Source organism: Lycorma delicatula, chromosome 3, assembly GCF_047948215.1.
Source record: "Lycorma delicatula isolate Av1 chromosome 3, ASM4794821v1, whole genome shotgun sequence".
Classification (NCBI taxonomy): Eukaryota; Metazoa; Arthropoda; class Insecta; order Hemiptera; family Fulgoridae; genus Lycorma; species Lycorma delicatula.
Window position 1 is genome coordinate 206015501 of NC_134457.1, and position 17533 is coordinate 206033033.

Below are 17533 nucleotides of genomic sequence, written 5' to 3' on the forward strand. Positions count from 1 at the left end.
TACGCTCGCTTGACTAACCTTGACTAATTAACAGGAAATGTTTTGATTATTTAAATATTAAATAATTGCAATAATTACTGAATTTATTAAATAAATACTCAAAAAACTACGGTGTTAATTAGTCAAGGTTAGCCAGCGAAGCGAGCGTAGGTTAAGTTTGGTTAAATCATATTTATAAAATAAATAAACATAAATTACCATTTATTAAAATTAATAAAGAGACTGTTCATTTCCCACCGAAATCCGATTGACTACTTCGTTTTTAAATAAAGCTGTAGCTGTTGTGTCGTTAATACGTAAGTACCAAAAAATGTTTTTATTAAAGTACATTGTCTACTAAATTCAGAGGTGATGGTTATCGATCGAAAGTGACTGGATATATTTCGATAAGTTAAAGTAAAGAGTATAATTAATTGTTCCATTGTCTTAATCGTGCGTGAAATACACTTACCATAATAAAATCAAAATTTTTATTTACATAGTAAATTTTTTTAAGAAGTGATAAATTGTTACATTTATTGTTCTTAGTATTAATTAATCCCAAACACGGAATAATTAATATGTAGCAAATTGAGAAAATGTAGAAAATACTGATAATGATAATATTGATACGGTAATAATTTAAATTACTTTACATTTTTTAAAGCACAAGTGCGGTGTAAAATAATATAATTCATAAAATGGAAGAGGAATAAAACAAAACAGAATGATACGACCCACCGAAAACGTTTTATTTTTCGACATAATAGTTTCTTATGGTCTACTAAACTTTGGTTGTACTTTCAGCCCTTTATTTCTTAATATTCATTCGCTCCATTGTACACATGTTAATAAATAATTAAATAAATTTGCGTGGGCATGCGTGTTCGTCGGTATATATTTGTGTTTATTCTGCCGTTGTAATTGCAGAATATTAGCAATATGCTAAACAAGGCACTTTAGACAAACATTTAATTTTGCTACATTATTTCGTGTATATATTCCTGGCTACAAACAATTTTTATTTGAAGTTCTTTGAACGTAAACAATGTTACATGTGAAATAAAATTACTGTAATTTTATATTTATTAACTTTGGTTATTCTGTTTTATTAACTTTAATTATTCTATTTTTATTAATTTACTGAAGGAGAATTTCATTAGAAATAATTCTTACAAATTTTTTTTATTTATAAAAACAAGAAATAATTTCTTTCCCGAAATCCATTCTACTTCATTAAATCGACTAAACGTGTATTTACATTTCTGCTCAAATGAATTTTCTACTGGTAAATTGTGAAAAAACAAATTTTTCTGATGTAATCACTAGATAAACAAAAAAAAATCAGGCAAATTTCATTTGCGTAATATACAGGAAAATAAATACTCAGTTCAAAATTAAAAAAACGGGCTTGTTTGATATTGTTATGTATGAAATAAAATAAATTATAAAATAAAAATAAACCTTAGCAATTTGCTAATTAAACATCAATTTTATTTATATACATACACAATATATGTCGTGTATGTAGACGCCCGCTTGTGTGACACAAGCATTGTTCAACAATATCTAACCGTAAAAAACAGTATTGTAACCAATTGATGTAAGGTTCAAGATTATTAACAAATAACAATGATAATGACTACACATGAAGTAACAGTACAATAAAATGAAATATGACTATCAGTGAATGAATATGTTTAAACTTAATTATGATTATACAAAGGACTTAACTATTTACAAGTTTGTAATATATTTGTAAGAATATAATAAGTAACAGTACAATAAAATGAAATATGACTGTCAGTGAATGAATATGTTTAAACTTAATTATGATTATACAAAGGACTTAACTATTTACAAGTTTGTAATATATTTGTAAGAATATAATAATCAATCAAAATTTTGTCTTTCAAATGGATACTTAAAATTAATAATTGCTTTTTATATCATAACATCGGCCTTGCAAAAGACTAAAGACTAAAGATATTGATCGACAATATATACAACAATTGGAATCTTCATTAAGTTTTTTTTTTATAATTTATACTGGATTGAATTACCTCTTTAAATTATTTAAGATCTGGTAAATTACCGGTTACTAACGGATCGTGGGATGTTAAACTTTACTTAGTATTTTTTTTTATTAAACACCTATAAATATCTTGATGATGAAGTTAAAGTAATACACCGTCAGTTTGCTTGAAAATGACAATTTAAGAATATATAGGTAATTGTAGAGACCGGATTATATGCTTGAAAAACTTGAAATATGCATGAAAAATGCTTAAAATATGCATGAAAAGTGTCAAAATACGCAACTTTAAATAATAAAAAATATTAATTTTTAGTTTTTTTATTTCAAAATCAGCGTACAATTAGTAATTAGTTGAATAACATATCGATAAATTCGATGATTATCAATTTTTTTAACATTTTGTTAATTCTGTAAACATAAACAGAGGTACTGTTCCGCGGCTGCTAAGTGCGCTCTAAGAGCCGTGCAGCTAATGGGTTTGGCCGACTACAACGTAAGATTTCATTTATTAACACGGTACCCTGCTGAAAAATATTGTAAATATAGCGAAAATCATCATCACTACATTTTAGGGAAAATATGCAATAACCGGTGAGAATGGGCGTAATATACAAATGCATATAATCCGGTCTCTAGTAATTAGCATCCCGGTCGTGGCTTCGTCTGAGTTACATGGTTACTTGCGTTTCTCGTCGCGTCAGTGGATGTTTAATCGGTCATAATTATTTTAAATAAAAATTAAATCCTGAGGAGTTTATAAAAAATATTAGTGTATTGTAATTTCTTCAGAGCTACAATTTTGTTAGTAGAGGATCCGAAAATTTGAGTGATCTGAAGACAGCGGGTTTTAAAATACTCGGCCTCATCTTAAAAATAAATATTTATAGCTGGTTACCGTCCTTCGTACGGGTAAAAATGTATTTTGCTCGGTTCTTCGCGTTACCCGACAAACACCGTTAGGAGGTAACCCTACTTCTTTTCTCTTTTAATAAATATTTTAATTTTTTTTAATTTTATGTTTTTTGGTCAACTAGCCGGGAGCAGGTGCAGCCAGTCGCGTAGCACATACAGTAATAATGGCAGTGAATATGTAGGTTGAAACGCTGCACCGTGCACCGTTGCACCAATTAAAAAATTGAAATTCATAAATACCCAAAAATGGTTTTACGATATTTATCTGAAATGTATTTGCAAACCCAAATATATATATCACAGTACAGTACAGTACAGTATATATATATATATATATATATATACTGTATTAAAATAGTAAAAAAATTTTAAAAATAAAAGTATAAAATATTATATATATATATATATATATATATATATAAATATATATAACAAATATCTACTTTTAGTATAGTCGGAAACAGGGAAAATTTGCAATAATTATTTCAAAAATTTACCTTTCTTCACCACTTTCAAGGTCGAATTTCAAGAAATCCAGAGAAATCAGGTTTTTAGATACTCATATGAGGATTACACACATCAAAAATCAAGTCCGTATCTTCATTTGTTACCGAGAAATTAAAAAAAATAATAGGTTTAAAAAAATTGAAAAAAATCAATTTTGAGCCTTAAATACGGAATTTCAAAAATTCTTTCTTAATGTGCAAGTAGAAAAAACGTGCAAACAAATTATCATCACATTATCTTCACTAGTTTTTTCTGGCGTTGATTGTGAATCACTCACGACAGGATCTTATTTTATATATAGTATCGTCGGAAATTCTAGACTAAATCGTTGTGTTTACAGCACCGCCAGAGGAACGAGAACAAGACAACAGGAAAAAAAATCTCATATTTCCAATAAAAAATATATAGAATTAAACATATTTTGTTTGATGAATATTGAAGCGTGGTCGTACAAATAAATATTCCAATTAATAAACTTTTCTTCCTTTTTTGAAATCTATTATAAAGGTATAAAAATGATTATGAAAATAATTTCATAATCTTTATCCTAGATAATGCAGGTAAAAATGGTTAAAAATCAACTTGAAAATCCCAAAAGTACTGGACTATATATTTGGTTTTATAAATGATATATAATTTCTTTTACTTTCAGCAAAATTATAATATTTAAACATTTATTTACAGAAAACTATGTCTTGAAATCATTGGGATTTTCTAATTTTTTTTTCCTTTTTTGTGCGGCAATCAACCGCACCTTGAGAGTTATTTAATGTATTCGATTATATTACTCTGCTTTTCGTATTGTAAAAGATACTTCCAATATTATCATAACTTTATATTTAAAATGAAATAGAAAATCGTAATGAAAAAAATATAAATATGCAATGAAACATAATTCAGACATAGATTAATTAAATTATTAAAAAAATGTAAAGTATTATGAAAATCAAACGATTTTTCATTAATAGGCGAAAGAAAAAGATTTACGTTATAAATTTATCGTGCAGAAAAGCAGAAGTATTATGAACAGATAGTTTTGGAAGATCAAATAGAATAATTATATAATAAGTATTAATAAGAAATTTTGTTGGTAAAAATAATAAAGTAAGGTATTCTCAAAGCATGATATTAGACAAAATAGAAATTCTTCAAAAAGAAAATATGTACTGCTTCTGAGAAAACCTCCTTCGAAAGCCGTTGCGTAGGTTTCGTATATAGGGGAAATATTGTAGATCTAACCAACCTTTACGCTGATAAATTTTACATAGTGCAATACACTTTGTTATTCATCTGTACTATCAATCCATTTATATGCTATATTGTATACAACAAAAGGCGAAGCCTGGCTTTAGAATTGTGCAGATATATAATGATTTTATACATAGCTTGTTCATTTTTGAATCTATTCAAGAACAGACTGTGTAAAATTTAGTAGGATATTTTACAGCCATTAATAAGGAAAATACTAGAGGTAAGTAGGTCAAAAATTTCTATCATAAAAAATTGCCGTTCGGATGATTCTTTTGGGTTAAATCACTTTCTCATCGTTTTCGTTTTATTTATTTATTTCTCTCTCGTGTAGTTTTTGATTGTCGTACTGATGAACATCTTTTAACAGCTGATTTTCAAAGTCGAAAGTTCTGAGGTTAGAATCATGGCGAAAGCTAATTGGTTTTATAAGGATTTGATTCGTAGACAAGGTACTGGTGTACTTTGGTGATTAGGGTTCAATTATCCATATGTTTTATTTAATGGTTGGCCTGAGTCTGTACAACACTACATCTCAATTGCATGACACATAATATCATCTCACTGTTCTGGGAGGGAGAGGGTAGAATATTGTTTTCTAGTTAACAGATTGCAACGTACTGTAATATAAATATTAAAATTTCGACAATGCAAAATTTACAATGTATTAAAAGTTATTTCATACTATGCTAGAGTTTTAAAGAAAAAGGTTCCAAAGCTGTTCCAAATAAAGTTGAATTAAACCTGTATAGGATTTTGCATTTTCCGAAACTTTCCTATATTTTCAACCCGTTACATAAAGATGTTCTTTTCTCTTTTACTTTTTTAGTTCTATCCGTTTTTGAAAGGTCATATTTAGTCACCGTGTTCTCAATAAATACAATACCAAAATAGTACAATATGTTTTGTGTGTGTGTTCGAACTAGAGCGCCCAAAATTTATTCACCTTTGATTTTAATGATATGAAAAAATAAGGTATATTATATTTCTAATTCATTTTTTACTTCCTTGTACGAAGTAAAGGAAGTATTACGACCGCTAAAAATTACGGTCTCAGATTTCAACGGAAATATCCATTTTGACCATCCCTGAGTTTTTGGATGTCCAAAATCCAAAAACTTTGGATTTTGGACTTTTTCTTAATTGCAGTAATAAGCTTTCATCGAGAGCTATTCAACGATATATCATAAGTGGTACTTATTTTCATTGTTTTCAGAGTCATAGCAAAATAAAATTTTAATTAATGAAATATTTGGATCTTTCAAGGGGAAGGCACATCGGTTCGAATCTGACTTTATCCCTTTTTTTAACATTTAAAAAAAAAATTTTAATGTGTTGATTTATTAATAAGTATTAACCTTTCATTATAAAAAAATTACGATAAATAACAATTCAATAATAACAATAAAAAAAAAATGAAATAAATATCAGATGTTATTAATGAAATAAAATTTTATGTACATTTCATTTAAAAAGAAAAATGTTTGTATGTAATTTAATAGGCGTACAAGGAAGTCATGTGGTTTCCATCTCAGATTTTTTTGTATCGTTATTTGCTTAAAACATAAGCAACATTCCTCTGGGCAGTTGTGAATGATTCTATAACGATTTTAAATATTGAATTTTTTGATATGTTCAAATTTATCCAACTGTATTGGCGTTAGCGGAAAGAGAAAAGCGTAACTGCTTAATTTATTTTAAAATGTTATTTATTATATAAAACTTTTATCCATTGATTAATCACCTTCTGTGAGTGGTAATTTATAATTCCATCTAAAGAAATTTTATTTTATGTATTGAATTCTTTTATCAAATTTCGGTAAATTGTTCGAGAGATATACTAGAATAACTTATTATTTCACAAATATTATAGGTGGCAAAAATTAATACAAAAATCTTGTTGTTTTTATCTCTTGCTCGACATTTTTTTTTTTTTTGAGAAAACATTTTTCTGGTATTACAAGAAATAAATTTTGCTTCGTTTTTTAATCAAGACAGATACACACATAAGTTTATTATTTTTTAAAGAAAATTCCGTAATTGTTTTAGGAGCATGTTGAATTTTTTGTTATTTGTGTAATCTTTTGAGTTCCAAGTAAGACCAGTTCGATGTTAGATCACATCTGATCTATGTGGTTTCTTCTGGTGAAATTCAGAAAAGTGGATTTCCTCTTCGTTTTTCATTCATAGAAATCGAATGAACCATTCTTTTTTTCTTTTATATTATAAGTAATTAAACAATTTTAATTTTTCACAACTTCTGTGAATAGTTACGTAATGTAATTTTTTATAGCGAACGCTATGTATTTAATTTGGTATAAATGTATTTCAAATATTGTCTATAAGATGTACGTAATGCATTTATTTCCATTGTTCTTTTTCATACATTTTCTTTTCCCTACATACAAAACTGCAGCTATCCCTTTACTTTATTTTGATTCCAGTACCATGTTAACTTGTATTGACTTGTGTCCGTTATTTATTTGTATACGAATATGCGTAAACGACAAAATCTATTTCAATGAAACTCGGAGAAATATAGCGGTTTATAGTACTAAAATCTTAGTCCAACTGGATCGCGCTTTTTGATAACAATGTTTCTTTAATGATTTATTCACTCGGAAATCATAAAAGGAAAAACTCATCCCGTTTTCGGTATTTTATTTTTTATTACGTACGGCGAACGAGGATTCAGTTTTCCTTATATCGGATATGTTTAGTATATTTTAATAAAAAAATATGAAGCAAACGTTTAACTCAGAAGATTACTTTTATATATATCTTTTTTTAAATTTTTTGACTTCAAAAAAGTGAAAGAAAATTTCTCTTATTTGCGGAAAAAGCTTTTTACTGCGTTGGGGATAAATTTTAGTAAATACTTTTTAAAATGAAGAAACTAGATAAAATTTTAAACTATTTTTCTTCAAAAAACTTTTGATTGTTTTCATGTGGGTAGTTGATACGAACTGACATCGGAAATAACGATAGGTGCATGTCATATTTATAGTGTCCTATTTTAACAGAAAAAGCACGGTTATAATATTTTTCGGAGATAAAATTTGTGATAAAAATTTCGGAGTATAATTTCCCGTTATATATACGTATATTTACGTAGAGAAGGACTTAAATATACGTCCTTCTCTGACGTAGAGAAGGAGTTTTTAATTAAAGTTTACGAATGAAAAGTTACGACAGAATTTGTATTGGTGTGTACGTGTGCAAGAGTGATCTTATATTAATTTGAAATGCACTAAAAGTATTTTCTTTCATTAAGTGAGATTTCTTTGGCTCGTATAAAAAATTTTCAACGAATTAATCAAGCTAAAGAAGTCTAGAGATTGAAGCATTATGAAAGTTGCGATGAATGTCAAGTTTGTGGCAATGCAATTAATGTAAGAACAGAACTTCTTCCTGATGAACCATCATCAGTCACTCGTATTAACCTTTGTCGCTTCTCGTCTTTAGCACCCCTAATGACACTAGAAGAAAGGATAATCTGACAACGGTGTGGTATAATGACCCGATTGTTTCAGTTTGGACTCATCATCCGATATAGATGAGACGTTACGCCTCATCCAACTTCTCTACTTCTATTCAATCCAACTTTCTTATGACATATTGGTTGGTTAATCAGGTTATTCATTTTTTATCGCCTTTAAAAAGAAAATTCGTTTCTAAAACTATCCCTAACAAGAGAAGATAATAGAAAAATAATTAGTTTTTGTAGTTTTATACCGCAGTTGAAATAAATTTCAACTGTTACAAACACATGATTAAGGTTAATTGAGATTTCTGTTAATGAAGTTGACGTAAAATTTATTAATCTGTACCTACGAAACTTTAACTCGTATACAAAGTTTTCGTCTTTACTTTAAATCAGTAATAAAATTATTTAATTATAAATTAAATTTACAATTGATTTTCTAATTAATTAAATGTATATTTACGTACTTATTTGTATACTAAATATTGTTTTATAAAAAACGAAAAAATAAATGCTGATAGTACTCAACTTTGTATATAAACTAGCCGATCGGGGCTCGCTTCGGTCTGGCTCAGGGTCAGAGATCTGAGGGTTCTGTGCCCCCAGGGCCGCAAGCTCGCTTTGCTCGCCATTCCATATGGCCTGGGTCTCCACCCTCTGAACATCCGCAGCGTTCCTTACCCTTACGATTGTGAGAATAATACTGTTAAATAACAATTAATGTAGTGATGCTTTATAAAAACTTGAAAAAGAAATTAAATTACAAAGAGCAGAATAGTAGTATTTACTATATTAACTAAAGTACTAAAGCATATCTCTGACTCTGTTGCCATGATGACAGAAATGTAATAAAGTAAAAGGATTAATCTTTTTTTTCTTTAATGAATATGTTTAATTCACAAATCTCCAAGAGGGCTTGGCTTGGACCGATGTCCAAGCCCACTTAGAGATAAATCATAGACCGATGTCTATGGTTTAAAATGTTCCTTCGGATGACAGGAATATATCCTTTAAATTTGGAAGCAATCGATCAGTTGGTTCTCACGTGGGACGAAGCCATGCAAACGGACAAATGTTCGGCTTTATATGTAACATAAATAACAAGTCGTTTTTAAAATTATATTCCTTATATCTAAAAAGTAACAAGAATAATTAATTACTTTTTTGTAGTATCATAACACTGAAACAAATTTAACTATTGCAGATAAATGATTTTCCTTTAAGATGGTTGTTAAAAAATCTAATTTTTCACATAAGAGATAAAGAATTTCGAACTTTAACAGCAAAAAGCATATCTTGTTTTTAACGAAATTCAAAATAAAGGGAGGTTCGTAATTCGACCCGTATGATTTTATTTTCTTGTGTCCGTTCAAACTTTAAATTTGATCAAACGCTTTAATTTTTATGATTATTTTATTAACTCGGAAAAAAAATCCTTCAGTAGTACTTAAGTAAGTTTATCCTTGATAACTTAAATGACAGATTTTTTTATAGAAAAGTAAATCTACAAAAACGACTTGAAAATATTTAAAAAAAAAAATTTGTCTTCATTACTACGTAAAATTGGATTATCTAAATTTATTTTGATATTCAAAACTTTGTTTGCAAAAATACTGGAAATTTGTTTGAATATTTGCGGTAATAAAATAACACATACTCTGCCCGTCATAGATCCTTAGTTCGTACTAGATGGTAGTTATGTGTCATCGCTTTGCACTTCTTATCTTATTTCTATTGAAATGAATTATTTCACCTTTGTATTTCTTACGTACTGGGGTTTTTGTAGGCCATCCTACATTTCAATCTAAAAAAAAATGTAATACAAAATTAACATTAAAATACCGAATTCAATAAACGACTTGAAAATTAAAATAATAATTTCCAAATTCTTTGAATTTACTTTGAAGTTATCGAAAAGTTAAGTGTTAAATTTTTGTTTTGTTTCACAGCAGATTTGTAATAATTATTTGTAGCATTTACGTAATCTTTAAAATTTTGTAGTACAAATATCAATAGCCGTATAAAAATGATGGAGGTACGTTTTAGGTAAATATTACTTAATTTAAAATTTGTTAATATTCTAGATCGAAGGATGTTAACTGTCACAGACGTAATGGGTATCGTTGTTAATATGTAGAAGAATATTTAGACCAATAATCCCCCCAAAAATGTCCTATATTTGATTAAATAATCTAATCATTTAAAGCGGTTTATAGTACAACATTCGGTTCATAGCACCAAATATCTCAGTCGGAATAGATTGACCTGAGGCGACCACCAGTACTTTTGCTGCCGTGTAGCGTCAAAAGAGAACATGACACCTATCCTTTCGCACTCTTGGGTAACAATGACCGTGAGAGTCATCGGAGTCGAGAGCTGGTCGAGGCTGGTCGCCACGGTCACCAAGGTCATGTTAGGCGGCGGATACGTCTTCTCAAAAGCTCTAAACTTTAAGAAAATTATGAAATTTAAAAAAAAGTTAAAAGTGTGAATTTTATTTTTTTTAAATTTGCATGGTGTATAATGCTTTACGAGAGGGCGAAATGTGACAGGTGAGAAAACCAGATAGAAAAATGAAAGATGATAGATGAAATGAAAATGAAAAATGAAATGAAGTTACAAAATATGATATTAAAAATGAATGCTTGAAAAACTGTTAATTAAGACGTTTAGATTTTAAATATGTAGACATCTATTCAGGTTTACTAAGACACTGAGAAGGATTTTGAAAGTCAAAGTATGAATATTAGTAACATAAATGTTCAGGTTGTGGAATATAGCAAACTTTTATTAGATTAAATATTGAGCGTAGAGTGGGAAGTAATGAAAAATAGCATCAAATCAGACTGATTAATAGTTTATAATAAAAAAATAAGTATACTTTTTTTTTAAACCATGTAAATAATATGAATTTTTTACCATAATATTTTTCTTTTTATTTAATTTGTTCCATTGATTTTGCTGTCTCAGGAGAATGATTTTGCATATTTCTTTCTTCCCATTCGCTCTTTCCAATGCCAACTTTATGAGTCAATGAAATTTAGAAATTTGTAGCGTGTAAAAAAGTCCATGGCTATCAGGAATGGTAATACTTTTATTAGCCGTAATAATTATAGTTAACTAAATATAAATAACTGAATATTTCGTTTATGTAATTTTATTTTATTTATCATATTTTAATGCAACAAAAAATCCGTTACAATGAATTGGTTCAAAATACATTTATTGGGTGTATGAGCATGTTTACGAATAAAAGGTTTTAAATAATTTTTTCCGCTGACATTCCTTACTAGACCTTTGCAGGTAGGGGTTTTCAACCGGTTTAATTAAAGGACAGAAAGTATGTAACGTGTTCTAGTTCTTTATAGTATATTTAATAATAAGGTTGATTCCGTGCATCTTCTAAACAATAAATATTTCTTATTTTTTCAATTGATTGATATTATGATCCATATTTTTTATTTCTGTTCCTAATTCATAAATTATTCATTATTTCTCCTTAATGCATTTTATCTATTGTTTAGTTTAAATTTAAAAAAAAATATTGATATGTTTTATGATAGGCTACCAATTTAAACTAAAATTATTTGAATTTCTTAAGACTACTGTGTTAGTTTAGTCTCTTGATATTAAATTTTTTTCCTTCTGATATAATTCTTTTTTGATCATGGCATAAACTGATACCCTCAGTAAAGTTATATTTTAAAGTTTATATATACGAGGGATTAAACTGAAGTAAACACCGCTGGGAAATTTCTATCTTAAGGTTGGCGAGCCTGTGTCGCTTATGACCACGCTAGTAATGTACACACTGCATTGTTGTCTGCAAGTTGTCGCGTTGTATTATCTTTGATTACGTGTGAGTTATTACGTTATAAAATGAATAGTAAAAGCAATGTTGCCGGGACTGTGAAATACGTGGAGTTATACGTTTTTTAAACCATCAAAATGTTAAGCCAGCTGAAATTCATAAGTAGTTGGTTGCTGTGTATGGTGATAATATAATGATTGAAAGAAACGTCTGAAAATGGTGTGAAAGGTTTGGAAATAACGGAATTAATGAGCACGATGAAGAATGTTCGGGGAGGCCCTCGATAATCATCGAGGACTTGTTGAAACGCGTCGATGATGAAATCGGAAAAGATCGTCGCTCAATGATTGTCGAACTGGCCCTTCATTTTCTTGACGTTTTAAGAGCTATTATCGGTCGGATTGTTTGTCACCATTTAGGCTTCAGAAAAGTTTGTGCACGTTGGGTGCAACGCAACTTAACGAAACGTCACAAAAAAAATCCGAATGGGATCTGCTTGCACATCACAGAAAAAGGTGATGAGTTCCTTAATTCAATTATTACCGGCGATGAAACATGGATTTCGTATTACAAGCCAGAAAGAAACCGGCAGTCGAGTGAATGGCGTCGTCTTCAGTCACCAACCTGGTTAACAAAGGTCAAGCCACAGCCATTTGGACGCAAACTGATGGCCACAGTCTTTTTGGATCGGTTTAACATACTGTTTATCGATTGCATGCCACGTGGAACGACTATAAATGCAGAAGCCAACTGCGAAAGTCTACGTAAGTTAACACACGCCATTCAAAATTGACGACGTGGGCGGCTGACCGATGGCGTCGTCCTGCTGCACGTCAACACGTTGCGGGTCCGACACGTGATGTACTAAGAACATTTGGATGGGAAATTTACGATCATCCACCTTGTAGTCTGGACTTTGCATTTGTAGTCTGATTACTATTTGTCTGGGAAACTGAAATAATTTCGAGCGGTAAGCAACTCGCGGGTGACGATGAACTTAAAAATGCTGTTCAGCAGTGGCTAAATTGACTGGCGGCAGAAGAATACGACGAGTGTAGTTGGCGTATCGCTACGATAAATTTCTTAATTCACGTAGCGATTATATAGATAAAAATTATATGGTATTTAGTTAAGTATATTTATAAAGTTTTCAGAATAATTTTTTTTAGAATGAAACGGTCTTTACTTTAGATATTATCTCTCGTATATTAATTCGTATGATTGTATAAAACATCAATCAGCGAAATTCAGTTACATATAATATACTTTAAACTGTGATTAGAAACAATTTTGAGTCCTGCATGCTTTCACATGTATATATAAGTAAATAAATAGTTTAATATTAATGTAAAACTGAAGTACTAAAAGCTTACTTAAATTTAAGTTTTATTTAATTAGTATAATGAATTAAATTGAGAAGCACTAACGGAAATTGAATTGAAAGTGTAGGTTGCAAGTACGATGATTGGGAAGTTATACAACTGTGATGGGAAAGATTTTGGAGTGTTAGAGTCCATACGCTTTGCATCAGACTTCGATGTGTGGTTAGAGAGTGTAATGTGGATAGCCACAAGGCCCCTGAGGGCCGTTCTACAGATTTACCGCATCCGGATGCTATGACTGGCCGTTTTCAACTTCAATTCGGTTTGAAAATCCGCTCATAGGGATTGAAGGGGTATCTGTTCCTATTTTGGAATAAAAATATGTATAGACTGGAAATAAAATCTCGATAGCTTATTTCTGTTTTTATGAACATTATATATGTTTATCTTACATATATGCATTTCTCACATGCATATATTTATATTATAGCAATTCTGTACGTAATTTCCATTAACATATTTGAATAGTTGTTATTCCTGTTTCAACTTATAATATATAAGTTGTTAGTAGTTGATAAATAATTTTGTAAAAAAATTAATAACCTATTAATTTCTGATAAATACGGTTTATATGTATTAGTAAAAATAAATATTTATACTCAGAATATGAAGAAAAATATTTCCAGTGCTTCTGTAATGTTTGATATTTTCTTTTACATCAGTATAAGAAAACAAAAACTGTTTAAACATGAATCCGGAAATACTTTGTTTTCTTTCTGTAACTCTGTTTCTGTTACTTAAATAGAAATTTATATCTCAGTGAACTAAGGTATTTATTTAAAAAACCCGATTCCAAAATTAAATTATGGAAATTTTACGATTTAAAATATATTCTTAAATTAATAACATATTACTACAACATAAATTTAATTGTGAACAGTATGTCACTTTTTTAAAATTGCATCAAACAAACAACAAATATTTCATCGAGTTTTTTAAATTACATATCAGAGAAACGACTAAGTTATAACGAAAATTGAGTAATTATCTGCAAAGAAAGGGGTATGTTAAACGGTTACTAAAAAAATTGGAAAAAAGAAATCATTCAAAAATCATTTAAAAAAATGTTATTTAAAATCTAAAACTGAACGTCCCATTTCGATATTACCAACACACGTAATATGTTACGTAGTAAAACAAAAAAAATTGTTTTATATATTCAATTTTCTTAGTTGTGCAAAGAAATGACAGATAAACAAGTAAGAATAAAGAAAATAAAAAAAAATATTAATTTAAAACAATATAGTTATTAAATGCTCTATATTGAGTATTTTTAACATCATATACAGAAAAAAAAGGTAGAAAAATTCAATTTTTGGGTATTTCATTCACATAATAAACTAAAAAGAGCCATTAAAACCCTCAACTCGGACTGTATATTTCGACTGAATGTACATTCCAGATGTCACGCCGGATATGGCGTGACATCTGCACGTAGATATGTATCTCGCATAACTGAAAAAAAGATTAGCCGTAGAATGTACAAATTTTGGATTTAGGACTGTGCACCTCCGCTTTTCATTGCAATCGACCGAACAAAAAATGTCCAAAAAAGATCACAATTCATAAAATTTGGATTTTGGACTTTTTTATTTAACTGCAGTAATAAGCTTTCATTGTGAGCCTTTCAACGATATATCAGAAGTGGCACTTATTTTCATTGGTTCCTGAGTTATAGCCAAATAAAAGTTTAATTAATGCAACCTTTGTATCTTACAAGAGGAAGGCACATCGGTTCAAATGCGACTTCATTTCCTTCTTTTTTTAAATATATTGATTTATTAATAAATTAAAATTTTTATTAAAAATTATTAAAAAGAGTTTTACAATAAATAATAATTCAATAACAATAAAAAAAATATACGAAAAAATCAGAAGTCTTTATTGAAATAAATTTTTATGTACTTTTCATTGAAAAAAATTTGTATATGTAATTTACTAGACGTAAAAGGGAGGAGCTATGTTGTGTCCACATCAGATTTTTAATATTCAGTGGCATTTCTTAATGTTCATTTTTTTCTGAATTATTACCACTCCTCATTTTTTTCTTCTAAAAATAAACAATTCATACATAATATTTAAACATATGAATATTACACACAAGAAAAAGGTTCATAAATAATCAATATCAGTTTTTTACAGTTTTGACTTTTAGTTTATTCACCTGTTTTCTAAACAACATTGCTTTAAATCTCCATTTTATATTATGTACACATTTTCGTTTTTTTTCGGTATAATGTTTTGTAATTGAATAAATAAAACCTTTTTCTATCGATTTTTAATGTACAAATAACCAACAAAATTAATTTCAACATTAACTTCCTCTAATATACGTTATGCTAGTCGCTTATCGAGGTTAATCGACTGCAATTCAGGAGGTTTTGATAGATTAAAACAAAAAAAAGTCTGTTGATTGCCTATAACTTTTTTTAGATTGGTAGTACAATAAAAAAATCCTGTGTGAACCACATGACTTCCTTATAAAAAGAAAAGTACTTAAAATTTTATTTCATTAACAACTGAATTTAATGATAATTTTGATTGTATTTTTTCAAATTTTAATTTTTTTTATTGTTATTATTCCATTATTATTTATCGTAAAAATTTGTTTACAATAAGAGGTTAATAATTGTTAATAAATCAATATATTTAAATTAAAAAAAAAGTTAAAAAAAGGAGATGAAGTCTGATTTGAACCGATGTGTCTTCTCCTTCTAAGATCCAAATATTTCATTAATTAAAATTTTATTTGGCTATAAATCTGGAATTTTACCACTTATAGTATATCGTTGAGATGCTCTCAATGAGGGCTTATTACTACAGTTGAGAAAACTTCCAAAATTCTTCTTTTTTTTTTTGAATTTTGGGCTTTTTTGGACATTTTTTCCAGACAAAATTGCAATCAAAAGGGGCGGTGCACAACTAGATGTTACAACAGTCCTAAATGAAAATTACCAACACCCTACGGCTACTTGTTTTTCAGTTATGCAAGATACATACGTACGTACATATAGACGTCACGCCGAAACTAGTCAAAATGGATTCAGGGTTGGTCAGAATGGATATTTCCGTTGAATCCTGACCACCGAAATTTTTCGCGATCACAATACTTTCTTTACTTCGTACTAGAAAGTAAAAAGAAAAAAATGCAATTTCCCTGCTAATTTATGGAAAATGTTTCTACAATAATTATTTAAAATATTATATTATTCAATTTAATATTAGCGATAGAATTTTTTAGTTAACACGTTGCCGTATGTGTACCGAAGTATGGAGTTTCCTACTAAACGGTTTATTGCACTCTTTTTTTTTAACTTCCGAAACCACCGTTAAGTATTTACTTCAGAGGATGAGATGAATGAGTTTTTGTAGCGTGTGAAAATGCCATACCTGACCGGGATTCGAACCCGGGACCTCCGGATGAAAGGCCGAGATGCTACCACTCGTGCCACGGAAGCCGGTACACCTATGTTCCGTTACCTATGATTGTTGTAGGACGTTTCGGCACACTGTGGTGTGGCGAATGATAAAGCTAGTCCAATAAGATCCGCTTTAACTGTTATCAGTTTAGACTGATACGGGCTGAATACAGCTAGTGGAAATATTTGTACTTCTGCAAAGCGTACAGGCGCTCGTCTTGACTTTTGCATCATTTAGAATGCGCTTTTTTATTAAGCATACAATAAAAACAAGAAATAGTTCAAACTTCGTTTATTTACTTATAATCTAATTATAAAATGAAAAAGTAATTAAAATATATTAATAAATGATTACACTAAATATGTTTTCGGTACTTAAAAAAGCTGTAAATTTCATAAAATAATGAAACAATGGAAAATTGAAAGCAAAACTAGTAAATATTAAAAAACTTGTAAATACATAAAATTGTAAAATTTTAAGATATCATAAATACTTGTTTTTTATTCGTCCACTTTATTACTTTTATTCTATAATAGCTGACCGTAAACTTTTCCATTTTTATGTTTTATAATAAAATCAAAAGGGAGTTCGTTTCAATTTGCCAAAAGGGTTCTGCAATAAATTTTTTTCCTAATAATTCTTTAATAAGTGGTAAACTAGCCCAGAGATTATTTCAATATAGCAATCTTCCTTGATCCATCAAACCTTGCATTAAATTAATTTCGATATTGTGTTCATGTCTGATATCTGTA